The sequence below is a fragment of the Colias eurytheme genome, chromosome 8 (genome assembly GCF_061535395.1).
Source record: "Colias eurytheme isolate Ceu_HAF_F1 chromosome 8, ilColEury1 Martin Lab GWU primary, whole genome shotgun sequence".
Lineage (NCBI taxonomy): Eukaryota > Metazoa > Arthropoda > Insecta > Lepidoptera > Pieridae > Colias > Colias eurytheme.
This window is the reverse complement of record NC_142987.1, coordinates 3670878-3686753: the sequence shown is the minus strand read 5'-3', so window position 1 is coordinate 3686753 and position 15876 is coordinate 3670878. Positions and strand designations below refer to the sequence as shown.

Here is a 15876-nt window from a genome sequence, read left to right as displayed (position 1 = left end):
AAGAGAAGGGATTACAACTCTCGATTTTTTCCCCTTGTCCCCATGATTTTTGTACGGCGTTGCGGAATAATGGATTAAAAGCAGTATAGCAATAGTATGACACAGATGCCGTACATGGTCAAATGACCAAATTTACCCCCGGTAACTCTCGGAAATTAAATAAAAATTCCGACTTGGTGGACCACCATTTTTGTACGGCACTGAGCGGTTTCTTATTATTTTTAATGGATCTATCGATGGTTAAGAATGCCGTACAAAAATATATGACCAAAATTTACCGAGTCTACCTGTACTTTTCAATTCTCATCTGCACTCAGTTGGACAGCTTACAAGTGACGGCATAGTGATGAATCTTATTATTTTTTGCTCTGCTATCGTTCTAGATATGTCCCATGGTGGTTCATTTGACCCATATTTTTGTCCTATGCGGGCTTGTAGTCTAAGCGTTTTTGTAGGATTACATTGCAAGAAAAAGACATAAATAGAAAAATAGTCACATAATAAGGTGTGGGCAGAATAGCTAACTTTAAGTTGAGAACGTGATTATTATTTTCGATAAAATTCTCACAGCCGAAATAGCTCAGTTGGGAGAGCGTTAGACTGAAGATCTAAAGTTCCCTGGTTCGATCCCGGGTTTCGGCAATCGTTTTTTTTTATATCCGTCAGATTTTATGGAATACTTTTTCATACTTATTTTATACAAGAAAATCAGTAAACGAATCATATTTTCGGTATAAATAAGAGTTTCAAAATCTTTCTTAATTTTATTGTTGTTTATATTATTGTTTTATTTTGTCTTTACTAAAATAATATATAGAAGAAGTACCTTTTATTATTGTAGTATCTTAGTTGAAGCACGAGAAATATTAACATTGATTCTTAATAACATTATTGTTTTTGATAATAAATTGAGTAAATTTATATTAATTTTCATCATGAAGTAAAGTTAATATGTGGGTTTTAAGTAATTGATCGTTAATATTCAATCAAATGATTATTGAATTCACGGTACTATGTATCGAAAATTAATTTCTTGGAAAGGTATTTATTTTGCTATGAATCGTATTAAATTTTGTTTAATAAAGTCGTTTAATTATATGGAGCATCAAGCAACTTTAATATTAATTCTACGGTCTATTATACGTGTAGCTTTTTAATTTTTAATAAAAACGTCATTATTATTTTAATTATAACTTTATTAAGTATATAAATCCAATATAAATATATAAATAATAAATCATACACATCATTTTAATATAAGTACTTACTAACATAACACGTGTATATCTATCTTATCACGGTTCCTGGCTCATTTGAAATTTTAAAAATTTTCGCTTCACAAGTACCTACTTAATAAAACTAAAGATTTTATGTTTTTATTTTTTACATTCTCTTTTAAATAATATAGCCATACTAAAGCAATAAATTGCAACAGCACACAATATACCGAATAAAACAGAGCCGTATCTCACTGCAAAAGTTGCTGTAGTTGAGACTTTGTCGTATGAAATTAAACATAACTTTACATCGTTAAAACTTACGCGATACAATTACTATTGTTCACTGTTTACAGCTTCGCGCAGTAAATTTATAATACATTTTATTAAAGACTAATCTTATGAAGAGCAATATTTATTTAATATGCTTAGAGAACAAAAGGTTCCTGAAAAATTCAGGCTCTTGTATGTATTTGAGGAAGGTATGTATTATATGTATAATATGTCACAGTCTTAACACATTTGTCGGCAGTTTTGATTGTAACATGCACCTTGTTCAGATAACTAGACCCTCAAAATGATTGTAACGTTTTTAAGTATTTTTTGTTCAATAACTCTATTCATATTCGGAACTCAATATATTGTATTTAAAAAATCAATAGAAAAATTATTAAATTGACCTATTTATTTCACCAACTCCCTCAAACTAAAAACATTAATGCGAACTCCGATCGCCCACCAGGTCCTTGCAGCGAAACGTTTCAATTTACTCCAGATTAGCATTGGAACATTTGTCTAACCACCATAACTTGGTCTTCCCATCCCCTCCCAATGATAACATTACAAGACAAACTCGGTGATATAAGTTCAGAACTGACAGGTCAATGTTAATTAGACGCTTCGTGTTACGTGTGCTGTATTGAAGTTAGCGTATTTGCCGTTTTGAATGACTCCTAATTTAGATCGAGTGTGAAAAGTTGTATGATGTATGACACAAATTATATTAATTTTTTATTGAAGCGGAAAATAAATAATAGATAAGTTCAATTACAGTGGGTCGGATGTTTTCACGAATGCCTGCCTTTATTCCTTTATAGTAAGTTCCTAAACAAAACTCATTTTACAGTTGCATGACCTGTAAACATTACAATTCTATTGGTACTAAGATTTGTGTACCTTTGCTGTCCAAACCACGTACCTCCATACATTTGGGATTTGTTGATATTTCCTTCAGTTCTTTCAGTTTTCCTTACACATTATCTCTTTCTTTAAATTGTAAGCAATATAACACTTGACAGTATTCTAAACACCCGTTTCTCCATTTTACTTGCAGCACAGCACCACGCAATCTGTTTTCGTTAAATTCCGAGACGTGACTCGGTGAGAATGAAGGGATCCTAATACCGCCCCAGTGAGCTTTGAGTTACTTAATAGATGCGTATCAGGGACCAAAGGATTAGGAGCTAGGAGTAATGTGTGAGCCGGAGTATAGATTACATAAGATCAAACTGTAATTAATGATATCGTTTATAATGAAGGCGATACTTGAAGGTCTAGGCTTTTGTTTGAGGTGTATTTTATTGGAGTAATTGGTAGTTTTATTTGGGACTTTGTACCTATTCGTTTAATGAAAATTGGTGACGATTGATTAATAGTTAGGTATATAGGTAATTTATGATGGATTTAATAGATTTAACAAATAATTTTGAAACAGGTTGTAAAATGTTATAATATGACCATTTTTTAATCATAAACACGAATAATGTACGAGTTGGATATTGATGTTAATGTATATTTGAAACGATGACACATTTTGTCTATCAAAACTGCAATTTCTGATAAGGCACTCAATAACGATTGAATGTCAAGGGAACATGCTTTAATCTCAGAGCAATGATATTGAATCTATATGGATCTAACCAGACTTTGTCAACAAAACTGTGTCTCAAAAAATAGTGAAAATGATGAAACTCTTTCAATTAAATTCAATGAAATATCTAGCACATTTTCCACAAGACTTACGTTATTAAATATTACATTTATCAATAGTATAATATTCGAATATTATGATAATAATATAATCCTGGTTTATTTTAAATCTCAACTGAAATATAACCACGAAGCGATAAGAAATTAACTCACATAAATATTAAAAAAGAATAAATTTATTTTGATATCGAAGCTATAAAAATAGTGTTACATATTTAATACGCACCTGAAATAAAGCCTCGAAACGATAAACAATTTTCGCTAATCGCATAATATTTCCGCGAACTTGTAAATCCGATTTTAAAGTTAGAATTCAAGGCGCCATCAAAGAAAATCTTGCGGAAATTTCGATAACCCACTTTATTATTATAAAATTGAGGGATATTCAAACTTTTCTTATAACTTACGGGAGCTTGTTTAAATTCGAGGTAAAGGGCTGCCGATCTCAATCAAACTTTGTCGACTACTCAGACTTAGCAAGTTTGTCAACTTATGCAAAACGTGTTTCAAGATAGGGGTAATTAGTCAACACTTTTTGAAGTTTCTTTGCCGTTTTAAATCATTATTTTTTTCTTAATTATGTTTAAACAGTTTAAATTTTCATTCATTTCTCTCGCAGACTAATAATCATGTATAATTTATTAGTAACTAGCAAACCCGGCGAACTCCGTTTCGACGCCAGAGACACCTTTTCTTTGCTATAAACCTCACGGAGCCCGAGACCTTTCCAACGAATGCAAAACCGTGGAAATCGGTTCGTGCGTTCTGGAGTTATAGCGTCAGGAAGGAAAACCCAACTTATTTTTATATATTAGAATATCGGTAATAATAGAGTTTCTTTAAGTAAAATAATAGTTTTGATAAGAACTAATAGGGTTTAGGTTTAATAGGTACTAAAATATTTTTTAAAACCTGTCGAATAGTTCATTTACCTGTATATTGCTTAGCTTTCACTCTCATATAGAGTAAAGCTACGTAGTCATAGCAGCTTAATTATATCGATTGTCTAAAACATAGACAAATGGATACACATTCGTATTGCAGAAATTGCATCACCCTATAAACAACACTCAGCTCCTAGGTGCAGGTGTACCTCCTAAATTCAATTGCACATCTCACCAGTGCTAATCAAACATTCCTTTGTATTAACTGAGAGGATATTAATTCAAACCATTTCCAGTAGGTCATCTTACGGTAGAATTGTCTAATAAATTACAAGTGAACAAGTTCTTGACAACAGTAGTGGCGTGGATTGATATAGCGAGGAATTTACGCTAAAATATAGGTATTGGGCTTGATTTGTATTCAGAATAAATGTGGGCTTGGATAGACTTGGATATAAATACCTTAATGGGACGTCAAAGGTAACGGAAACCCTTTGACGAATATTTAAGGTCCGTTTATCGTGAAATTGTCTTTTGATAGTTTATAGATTTTTTTGTTTTGGTTGGGCAATTTGAGTATGGATTGGTTCCCATTTTTGTCCAACAAAGTAGTCACGTACCGCTTATATATTTACCTTTCAATGAAAAGGTGTTTTCATATTAATACATACATGTTATTATCTTATCTTATCTTATATATAAAATTCTCGTCTTATATATAAAATTCTCGTGTCACAATGTTAGTCTGCATACTCCTCCGAAACGGGTGGACCGATTCTCATGAAATTTTCTGTGCATATCGGGTAAGTCTGAGAATCGGCCAACATCTATTTTTCATATGTACCACGGGCGAAGCCGGGGCGGGCCGCTAGTAATTAATAAAAAATAAGGGTGAAGTGATTTGATTTTATACTTCAACATTCTCAAGTAGTGATTGACTATAAAGTGGTGATTTACTTTGACACGAAGTAGGTCACTGTTTTATTTAGTGAATTTACTCAATTTAATTCAATGCACCTATTTTTAATAATATAAACAAATAATTTTAATTTTTAAATATTTTACTCAATCGAAAATGTTTGATCTATATAAATTGGACAGATAAAAACCATACATAATATAATTAATTAATGTATATTTTTAGATGATATTCTTATGAAAGATAATAACATAAATGTGGTAATTATATACTAATACTGGGGATGTCAAATTTTTAATCAGTAACTTTAGATAAAAAATCTCTATTGAGTTTACAAATGAGAACAATCATCACTACATACCTAGTATAAAACAAAGTCGCTTTCTCTGTCCCTATGTCCCAATGTATGCTTAAATCTTTAAAAGTACGCAACGGATTTTGATGCAGTTTATTTTAATAGATAGAGTGATTCAAGAGGAAGGTTTTAATATATAATTTATTATGTTTTAGACAAAGCGGGCGAAGCCACGGGCGGAAAGCTAGTTACATTATAAAATACGGCTTTGTCTCCTGTAAAATAGTAAAATAATAAAATTATGTTCATAACACTGAATCATGATTGCAAGGATTTTTCCCAGTCCAATCCCATTTTATTTCCTACTAGCGGTCCGCCCCGGCTTCGCCCGTGGTACATATTTACGTTTTCTCTACATAAAAACCATCCTCGTACTTCAAGGAATATAATAAAAAAAGAATTATCGAAATCGGTTCAGCCGTTCTCGAGTTATGCGCTTACCAACACATTTTGCGATTCATTTTTATATATACATATAAGATTTCCGTTGTGGTAGGTAATACATCAAATATTAAGAGCTAGAAGGGCTGACGTTTTTATTTCTATAGAAATTATGAAATCTATACATAAATAAGTATTGTTGAAAAACTTTTAAGGAAGATACAGACTACGAACTTTTGCTTAAAAAATGTTAAAGCTTTATTATACACATTGTCATTATATAATTTTTACTTATTGTTCTGATTAGAATTTTTTATGAAAACTATTGTAAACTAGTTTAAAAATCTAAACTACATGTTCTCCTGTATAAAATGCAGGAAAAGTAGCAAATGGCCTGGCAATAGACAAATTGCATTTAGATACAAGGGTATTATGCTACTTTCTCCTTTACTAGATAGAATACTTAGAACTGATATCACAGTCAAAGTAAGTATTACATACTTAGAAATATTTAATGTACGTCTGTTTACCATACTACTTTAAATTATTAACATTGTAACCTTCTTTTCTTGAGAATAAGATTGTGTATATTATGTGTTATATCAGATTATGATCGGTGTATTCTGTGACAAAACAAGTCCCTTTTTTGTGATTATAAAACAAACCAATACATATTTCTAATTGATTATACACTCGAAAAACATGCTTGTTTAATCAATATTTATTTGTTTAACGGAATGGCATATAAAAGTGTCATATAGCCCTCTATATTTCTGTAACATCACAATCTCATAATGGATTTTCAGTGTAGCAATGAAAATTAAGCTTGAATCAAATCTCTACATATAATGAAAAGAAATCGGTAGCGCTGTCTGTCTGTCTCTATGCATTCTCAGAATTTTAAAACTACGCAACAGATTTTGATAAGGTTTTTTACAGATAGAGAGATTCTCGAAGAAGGTTTTAGTATATTATTTTTTAGGTTTCAGACAAAGCCGGTGAAGCTACGGGCGGAAAGCTAGTAAAAAATAAGACCAAACTGCATTGGTGGGAGACGACATAAAAACGTAATGTGACTTCATCAACACCCGTTATAGTATATCTACGAGTTTTTACTATGATTTTAGTTGTCTTTGGGAACTAAATTTTAATGACCTCTAGTAAAAAGTTATAATATAGTTTTATGGTAATAAAATAACTACGGACTTTACGAATAAGATAGATTAACTAATAACCAAGATCTGCCAGTGGATTTGCTTGTATGTTATTGGAATAAGAATTCTATATATATAATACAATTACAATAATATCAAAAGGTAGACCAGAAGTTTTGCATAATAGCACAACATACGAATTGGATGTAGCATATCACGATTTCGCTTGCAACGATTAAAATATATGTACTTTATTTACTTACTTAGTAGGCCATAATATCAAGCAAGTAAACTTTACGAATGTATACATTAGCTAATGGTCAGAGTAAAGAGCAACAAAAATCGTCACACACATAAACTGTTTGATTTATAATACGAGAAGGATAAAGGTGCTCGTAAAATAGAGATGAGTGTAAAGGAGGACTTTACAGCGGCTTTAGTATATGATTTATACATTATTTAACACGTCATTCCAAATGTCTTATAATGAATACTAGCTGTGCCCCGCAGTTTTACCCGCATTGCTCCGCTCCTGTTAGGCTTAGCGTGGTGATATATAGCCTTCCTCGATTAATGAGCTATCTAACACCGAAATAATTTTTCAAATCGGACCAGTAGTTCCTGAGATTAGCGCGTTCAAACAAACAAACAAACACTTCAGCTTTATAATATTAAGAATAGATAATCAAACATTTTCTTACACTTGGTTATACATTGTATGGAAGAGAAGCTTTTGTCTCCTGTCTTATTATCGCCTCCAGATATCGATTCAAGTATTCTATTGTTATTTATCACCTTATTAATTAGTATTTTAAATAAGTTGCTTACAAACTCAAAAGCTATACTTGATGTAAGATCAGTCCAACCTTCAAATTTCACTGAGAACTTTCCATCATAATTGTAGCGTAACATTTACTGGTCTTGCAAAAGCCCTTTTGTAATAAAGCAATACAATAGCAAACCAATACACGTAATCTTTATTAAGAATAAACAGGATAATGGCTAAGCTCCAAAGGCCAAAAGCCCGGTCCTTTGAGTCAAACGACCGGCAAATTAAGTTTTAAAAACGTTTCGGCCAGCTCGTAACACTTTTTGTTCCATTGGTCGTGTACTGTCCACTTTTCAATTTAGCCGTGTTTAGTTTTAGTTGGACGTTTACGGATAATTTGCTTAAGAACAGCGAGAGTAGTATGTTGTTGGAAAACGTTTTCATTTTCACGTTTTATTTGGTGCATAAGCGTTTCTCGAACTTGAAATATGTATTATGTAGAAACGATTCTGTGTTTTTAGAAATTGTATAAGAATATGGTATAATGGTAATAAGAAATGTATTTCATTCGTTACTTCACAAAATAAATCGCTTATGTTATCATCATGCAAGTTATAAAGATTCAAATGTAAGCTAACATTCAATACATTTTACTTTTAGCTTTTATTTTACGAATAAAGTTTAAGCGATACATTGTCCTATAGCTATCTTACATAGTCATTTAATATCGATTATCTCAAATTGATAAACAGATGTTAGCGTCACATAGATTTCTTGATGACGTTTGAAAAAAGGCGAGCTTATGTCCCTTGTCCGATAAAAAAGAGGAACTTTGTAGGATTATCCCTTTTTACCTCCAGCGTCACGCATAATTTAATATGCCACTTCAATGTCTACCCTCATCTAGGGAGATACAAAAAACAGGTTTGTTAATAAAATGGACACTATGGATCTTGTCTCCACGTTAGGTTATTTGAATGTATATTTTATGTTTATATTATATTGTTAAAATAATCTCTATTGAAGTGAAATTTCTTTAGGCGCGTTAAGAGTAAAATTTCAAGGTCGCGTAATAGTAATACCGTTACGTCATAGTAAAAGCTTCACTCCAAAGAAGTTACACTTTTGACACGAGTGCTCGGCATACACGCGTTTTTTTTAAATGTCAAACTGATTGGATGGATGATATGAAGTGATACATGACATCATAACCGGACATTTCGTTGTGGATGTATTAATATCCTGGTTATTGTCAGGAAAGTAATGTAGGAGAGAGAGCAATACAATACACCCAAGTTCTATTGCTATACTACAAGTATAACGTCGAATTTATGTAAGACGATAGTAATCTTCTACCCAAAAGATTGTCAGTTCCGATATCCCATATCTAACGAAAAGTTTACCAACGATATTAATGCCACTTTCTATTAATTAAACAATTCTCAACTCAGTCGAGTAGTTCATCAATTATTATTACGAAAAAGCAATACTTCATATTACAAATTACACGTCTTCTTATAATATTTATTTTAATGTGTAGATATAACCGTTTGCAAAAAGTATTGCCGCAATAAAGGCTCCAGCGAGTTTTCCAGTTGTTTCCACCATAGCACCTACTATTTTACTGACTTAGGGACTAGATGGCGTTGTATTTAATATCTAGAAATGTATGTGAAATATTTCAGTCATCGAAAAAGATATGACAAAGTAAATTATTAATGAAAATGATTAATTGTACCACATTAATTTATAACATCTATTTATTTAAATAAAATTGTGTAGCTCAAGAGTGACGCCTACGAGTACTAGTCGTTTCATATTATTATGCTTTCAAAAAAACTACGAAAATGCTACGTGTTAAACATTAGTAAATATAGAGAAAGAAACAATATAAATCACAGATATTTCTTGTGATACAAAGGCCGATTCAAAATCAGTTGAAGTCTGCTATCAAATTTATTACTTTTTTGTCTGAGAGGAATATTGCTCTATCAAATAAAGTATATCAAAATGACTCTCCGACTATGTACCTACTACGTTCTACACTTCAATATTAAAAATCATGACGCTCATGCCTCATATTATTAATTTGAATAGCTAGCATACAAAATACACTACTAACAAAAGCATCTCAATAGTACATAATCATGAACCGTGATAACTTATAAAAACGTGCAGTAATGAGCACCTGCTACGATGCGCTTTATAAAATATAAATGGTGTTCGTCCGTAACATTAATATCATCGTGTTGAAATATTAAAGTTTCACTACAGTCATTATGTCGGAAACTTATCGTAACGGCTCTTCGCTATTGTTTTATGGATAAAGCGTATTAATGAGCGATTTACACAGCTCTTAAGATCGTCTGCTTGCAACTTCTTGTGCAATATAAATGTGGATGCTTTAGCTTTTCTAGTGAGATATAATTCAATAAGGGATTGTGTACTCACAAATACTGAGAAGTGTACAAGTTATGTTCTTTATTATATTATATAGAAAATTAGTGCGTGCTTACACTTGAGTTAACTCACTCACTCACTGTTTTATACATCGTTGTTATTTGAACATGAGATATTATCATACTACTATTATAAAGGCGAAAGTTTGTAAGTATGGATGTATGGATGTTTGTTACTCTTTCACGTAAAAACTAATGAACCGATTACAATGAAATTAAGCACACATATAGAGGGTAACTTGGATTAACACATAGAATAGGTTTTATCCCGGATTTCTCACGGGAACGGGAACTATGCGGGTTTTTCGTTGAAAACGCGGGCGAAGCCGCGGGCGGAAAGCTAGTTTTTAAAATAAAATAACAGTAATAACTAGGTTGATTTAGTAAATCAAGTTAAGATTATGAGGTAGATCATGTTTGCAAAATATAGTCAAACATAATATTTTAAATAATACGCCAAAACTTTTTTATTCTATTGCAATATTTATTAACTTAGAAACTTTCCTACGATTCAATTAACAATTTAAAAACACATTTTATTTATGTGCATTATTATGCCTTTATTCTATAGGTATATGATATGTTCGTTGCTCGGTGAAACAATGCAGAAATCTGTTTTAAATCTACTAACTAAATCAAAAAGCATATTCATGTTAAATAAAACAAGATTTATATAATTACGCAGACAAATTCGCGAAGACGTCTTTAGTAATCAATTTAGTATTCAGAAATCCAAAGCGCCATTTGTTGGATTACAGAGAACGATTTAATTTTGTACTCCATTCTATATTAATATACCTACGTGAATTCGTGTGATTAAGATGGGTTGTGAATGATTTACTGAAAACACTTGTATGACGTCTTATAATTGGATTTTATTGAGAATCTTTCATGAAACTTCTTAGGGGAATTTAAATATGGTTTGAATTGAAATTGCAATATAATGTTTGAATAATTTATTCTAACAATGGGAGCTTCGAGGATAGTAGGTATTAATTAGATGAACGCTACGAGATTAGCATTTAAAAAAAAAATTACTTATACTAAATCTTATTGCTATGTTGTAGATATTATATTATACTATATAGTTTTATATAGTAGTACATGATATAATATACACTTAACATATAACATAGATTAGATGAAAGAGATAATTAATTATTAACATAATAAAAAAATTGGTGAATAAATTGCCTTTAAATCCCGTTAAAAAGCTCCAAAAGTTCAGGCTGCAAGCTCCACCAGCAGACAACCATACATTCTATTAATAGTATTTTTTGAAGTATGTCCACATTTTGTTCAAAACTTAATTCAATAAACTAAAAGAAACCTATCTATCACACAGTTAACAATAGTTGAAAATCCGAAACATTGAGACATTACTCTTGCAAATGTCTTTCGAACCTTGTGACAGTATGACAGATTGCATTTCCACCACCTGACAATCGTACCTGCTGGATTATAATCTGGGGGAATTCCTTATTGGAAATGGTGTAGAATTAAATTAAATATTTTGTAGATCATGTCTCTTAACTCAATTGTTATCTATACTTAATAATATTATAAAGCTGAAGAGTTTGTTTGTTTGTTTGAACGCGCTAAACTCAGGAACTACTGAGCCGATTTGAAAAATTCTTTCGGTGTTAGATAGCCCATTTATCGAGGAAGGCTATAGGCTATATATCATCACGCTAAGACCAACAGGAGCCAAGCAATTCGGGTGAATCCGCGGGGAGCAGCTAGTAATTTATAAACATATTCTCGTAAAAATCAACCAGATTTTATGAGAATTAATGTCCGTCATCCCAGCTAAGGTCATCTTCAAGTACCTAATACGTTTACATGTTACAATATTTATATATACTGACCGAATATATTAACACTATGTAGTATAAAACAAAGTCGCTTTCTCTATCCCTATATCTAGAATGTTTAAATCTTTAAAACAACAACGGAATTTGATTCGATTTTTATAGATAGAGTGATTCTTGAGGAAGGTTTTAGTATATCATTTATTGGGTTTGGACAGAGCGGGCGAAGCCATGGGCGGGTCGCTAGTTTTGAATAAAATCTTTGATAAAACCTACCTGCGCTCCATATTATTATTATTAGATAAGTTTTGCTTTATTTTCCATTCAATGTGTATTCACTTCATTTAATTTCGCTTCATCAATAAACTACGATACAAAATAACACAAACTACTGCAGTCATTATGATATCTGTATAACTCTACAGCTTTTCTTAAGATTAAAACGATATTAATCTACTTTCCCTAATGCTGACTAAGTAATTAATAATCTGTATCCACGGTAATTTTTTGTTCAATATTCCCCCATTTAGTTGATTAAAACCTTATCCAGTAAGCAATCTAGTGCAATGGATTGGAATTATTCCTATTAGGTTAGCATTCAGTTAGCATTTCAGTGGTTTAAAATCATTGGATCGGATAGTTTGAAGTATTCTCAAACTTGATATGATAAATGATATATGTGGAACAAATTTTGGGTTAATAAAGAGAATCACCCAACCTTGAATCACGATCAAATGTCATTCGTTGTTTTGTTTTTTTTTATTCGACATAAATATTATTTCTAAATAATATACGCCATATTTTATATTTTAAGACAGGTTGGTGCAATTTTGTTGGGTTGGCGTTGAACAAATTAATTTTAACTAGTCACCTTATCTACACTAATATTAAAAAGAGGAAAACTTTGTTTGTTTGATTGTAATGAATAGGCTCAAAAAGTACTGGACCGATTTTGATGAAATTTGGCACGGATAATCTTTAGACCCTGAGAAAGAACATAGGCTATCTTTTATTGCGAAATATGTACCACGTGCGAAGCCGGGGCGGACCGCTAGTTGTCTATAAAGAATGTTCAATGTTCATCAGTCAGATAATTTCTTCTCAAAATTGACAAATAGAAATAGTATTAAAACAGCTATATACCGACCGTGTTAAAAAGCGAGTACTCCAACATTTTCCTTTTATCTCTGTACCTCCAATCTTTAGAATTTGAAACCGAATGTGTATATTTATTTGATGTAAGTGTATTCTCGGCGCGCGGCCACTGCATTGCCTCAAATTCAATTTTGTGCACTTCCATCGCATGTTTGTACACGCGGTAGTGAATAAAATATTCCCTCTTATTTATAAGGTGACCTAGAAGATGTGTGTCAAGTGAAATTCACAAAAAACGCGATAAATAAAATATCGATAAAAGTGTAAATGAATAACTAGAGGTAATTACGTATTATTGATGTAGCTCGCATAGCTCTCGCTTTGCCTCTTTACATCCATGTCTAGGAGACAAATAATGGCCTGTATTCCAAATCATAGGTATCTGGTACATTGTTATATTTACGAGTAGATATAATTTTAGATACTGCTTTCCGAATCGATGATAAATGTTAAAATTCAAAAAGAAGAAGTCTCATTGAATAAATAAGAGCTGTTTGATAGTTCTATTTTTCGTAAAATGCGAAATCGATTATACTAGCACACTTTAACTCCTAACGGGTTACCTTATTTTATGTAATTTTATACACAACAAGATCAAATATAGCTGGTCAAAGCTGATAGCTTTAAAATGATGCTAAGACGGTGTGCTTTTTATAACCCAATCTCATAAAATTACTGAACTGATATTTTCGAATTTTGCTTGGAAAAGAAAATTGCATTGTATTATTTATCGGAAATTGTCATCGAAACCATACGCTTTTGTCGGAATTTAGCGCAAAAGCTTGATCACAGCGGAATTTTATAGTAAATTTCAGTTGTCGACACTACGACTAATTAATCACTGTTTTTTCTAGAATAAAAGAGACAAATCTTTGTTGATTTCTGCATAATTTTTTTCCAATTCGAGTATAACTTAATAAAATGTGTTACCTACAGAAATTAGTATGGTTAATTTATGTTATTATAATGTAAGAAGATAGTATACTCTACATTTGATCATTTTCATTACGAATAGGAGCCAGGAGGTATGAGTGATGATGACTGATTACTTTACTCTTTTAAGAAAGAATGCAAGCATACAATAGGTACTTATTTTCTGTAATCTATAATCTACAGACTCAAAAGAAAAGTATAATGAATTTTTGGGTTTCTTGGAACCGAGAAAACAATAGAATAAATCCCTCTGTTACTCCAGTTTACTTAGCTAAAAGTGCAAGCTCATGCAAATTGAAGGTAAGGAAATTGCATGAATCAAAGCAAAACGAATCCGTAGAATAAACGAGAACGTTGAATAAATCAAATGTACTTTCATAGAAACGTCTGCGTCTGCGAAATATTAATGTACGTATTTATTTTTTCAAGAATATAATATTAACATTAAATCAATCAAATTTGCCAATGCGATAACAATGTCAATAATTTTTGAAATGAAAGAGATACTTTATAAATAAGATAATTTTAAAAGTAAAGGTGTTGTATTGAGTAACGAGGCAATAACACTATGACAAAAAAATCATCAATCTTCAATGAACCAATAATACTCGTGCTGTTCTTTTGTATTATTTATGAAGTAGGTATATAGAAAGTACCAGACAGGATAGTCTTTTTATTTATTTTACTATTCAATATCTTACTTTGTGAGAAAAAATATTAGACCTGCGCTAAGACGGGATATCTTTAAATATAAGATGGGCTCTACTTGTTACACCATGTATCTAAATCCCGATCCATAAGCCAATTCGCAGAATCATAAAACATTAGTTTACATCCTTTGCTACATTAAAGTTCTAACTATACGTAAAATAAACGCTAGTGTAAACTGCTATTTACGAACCTTTAATCCGATACGAAACTCTCCTCTCTGAAAACCGCAAACTCATTAAAACATTATAATTTAAAACCAGGATCCTTGCAGTGCAGCTTCGCAGAAACAACACAGCGTAATTCAAGTCACCATGTTATCTTGTCTAAAATGTTTTAATTAACTGGCAACACGACGTAAGTGGCCACCCGTGAGACCGGATAAGAAACAGTCTCGTTGGACCCGCTCCAAACCTGTTACAGCTTTATTGAGAAAATTTCATACGTTTCCAAGGAAATTCAAAGCTTCGCCTTAATAGTGCTACGCCACATTTGTCGTCCGTAGGTACTCTAATCCAAATGGTTACCAATTCTGAAACTTTTGAATATTCCCTGAATAAAGTATGCTGCATTGAAGGAACATGAAATATTTAAATGAGGTACGTATTTTGGGTCGGCTAAATTATTCAAATATTACAAGGATACATAAATGTAGCAAGGTTAACCAGTGTTTAAACATTTAAGTAAATCTTTCAGCTTTGTTGGATGTTTTGATGTTTTAATAAGAATTGATGTTCTAAGCGACTCGTTTAAAAGAGTCCCATTTGAGTTGGATAGTACTGGCAACAAAAGTAAGTAAGATTAAAGATCCCATTGGTAATTCAAGAGAGCGTCGTAACTCGATAAATGTTGCCGAATTGAAATTCGGTAAGCCTCGGTGGATGTTATCGGAAAAAGTAAATAACAACTTTTAATCCGGCTTTGAACTGCACTTCGCTACTTTATTGCCCAACTTCTGTGAATCTGAGGCCTTAAATATCAGTTACGGAGAATATTTTTGCTCAGTTTTTCTAGTAACGCATAACTAGGTTGACCTAGCTGGCTTGCGATTATATTGCTTTTGCATTTTTACTAGGTCGATCTGTTTATATATTTGATTAAACTTCTTTTAAAACTGACGAACCTTTAACCTATTTCTTCGC

General features: G+C 31.7%; 1 non-coding gene across 1 annotated transcript; it reads left to right on the top strand.

Annotated features, from left to right (window-relative positions):
* The first annotated feature begins 569 nt into the window (after positions 1-569).
* On the top strand, positions 570-642 carry TRNAF-GAA (transfer RNA phenylalanine (anticodon GAA)). Its single transcript has one exon. It is a non-coding gene; the product is annotated as a tRNA-Phe (tRNA).
* Positions 643-15876: the final 15234 nt, after the last annotated feature.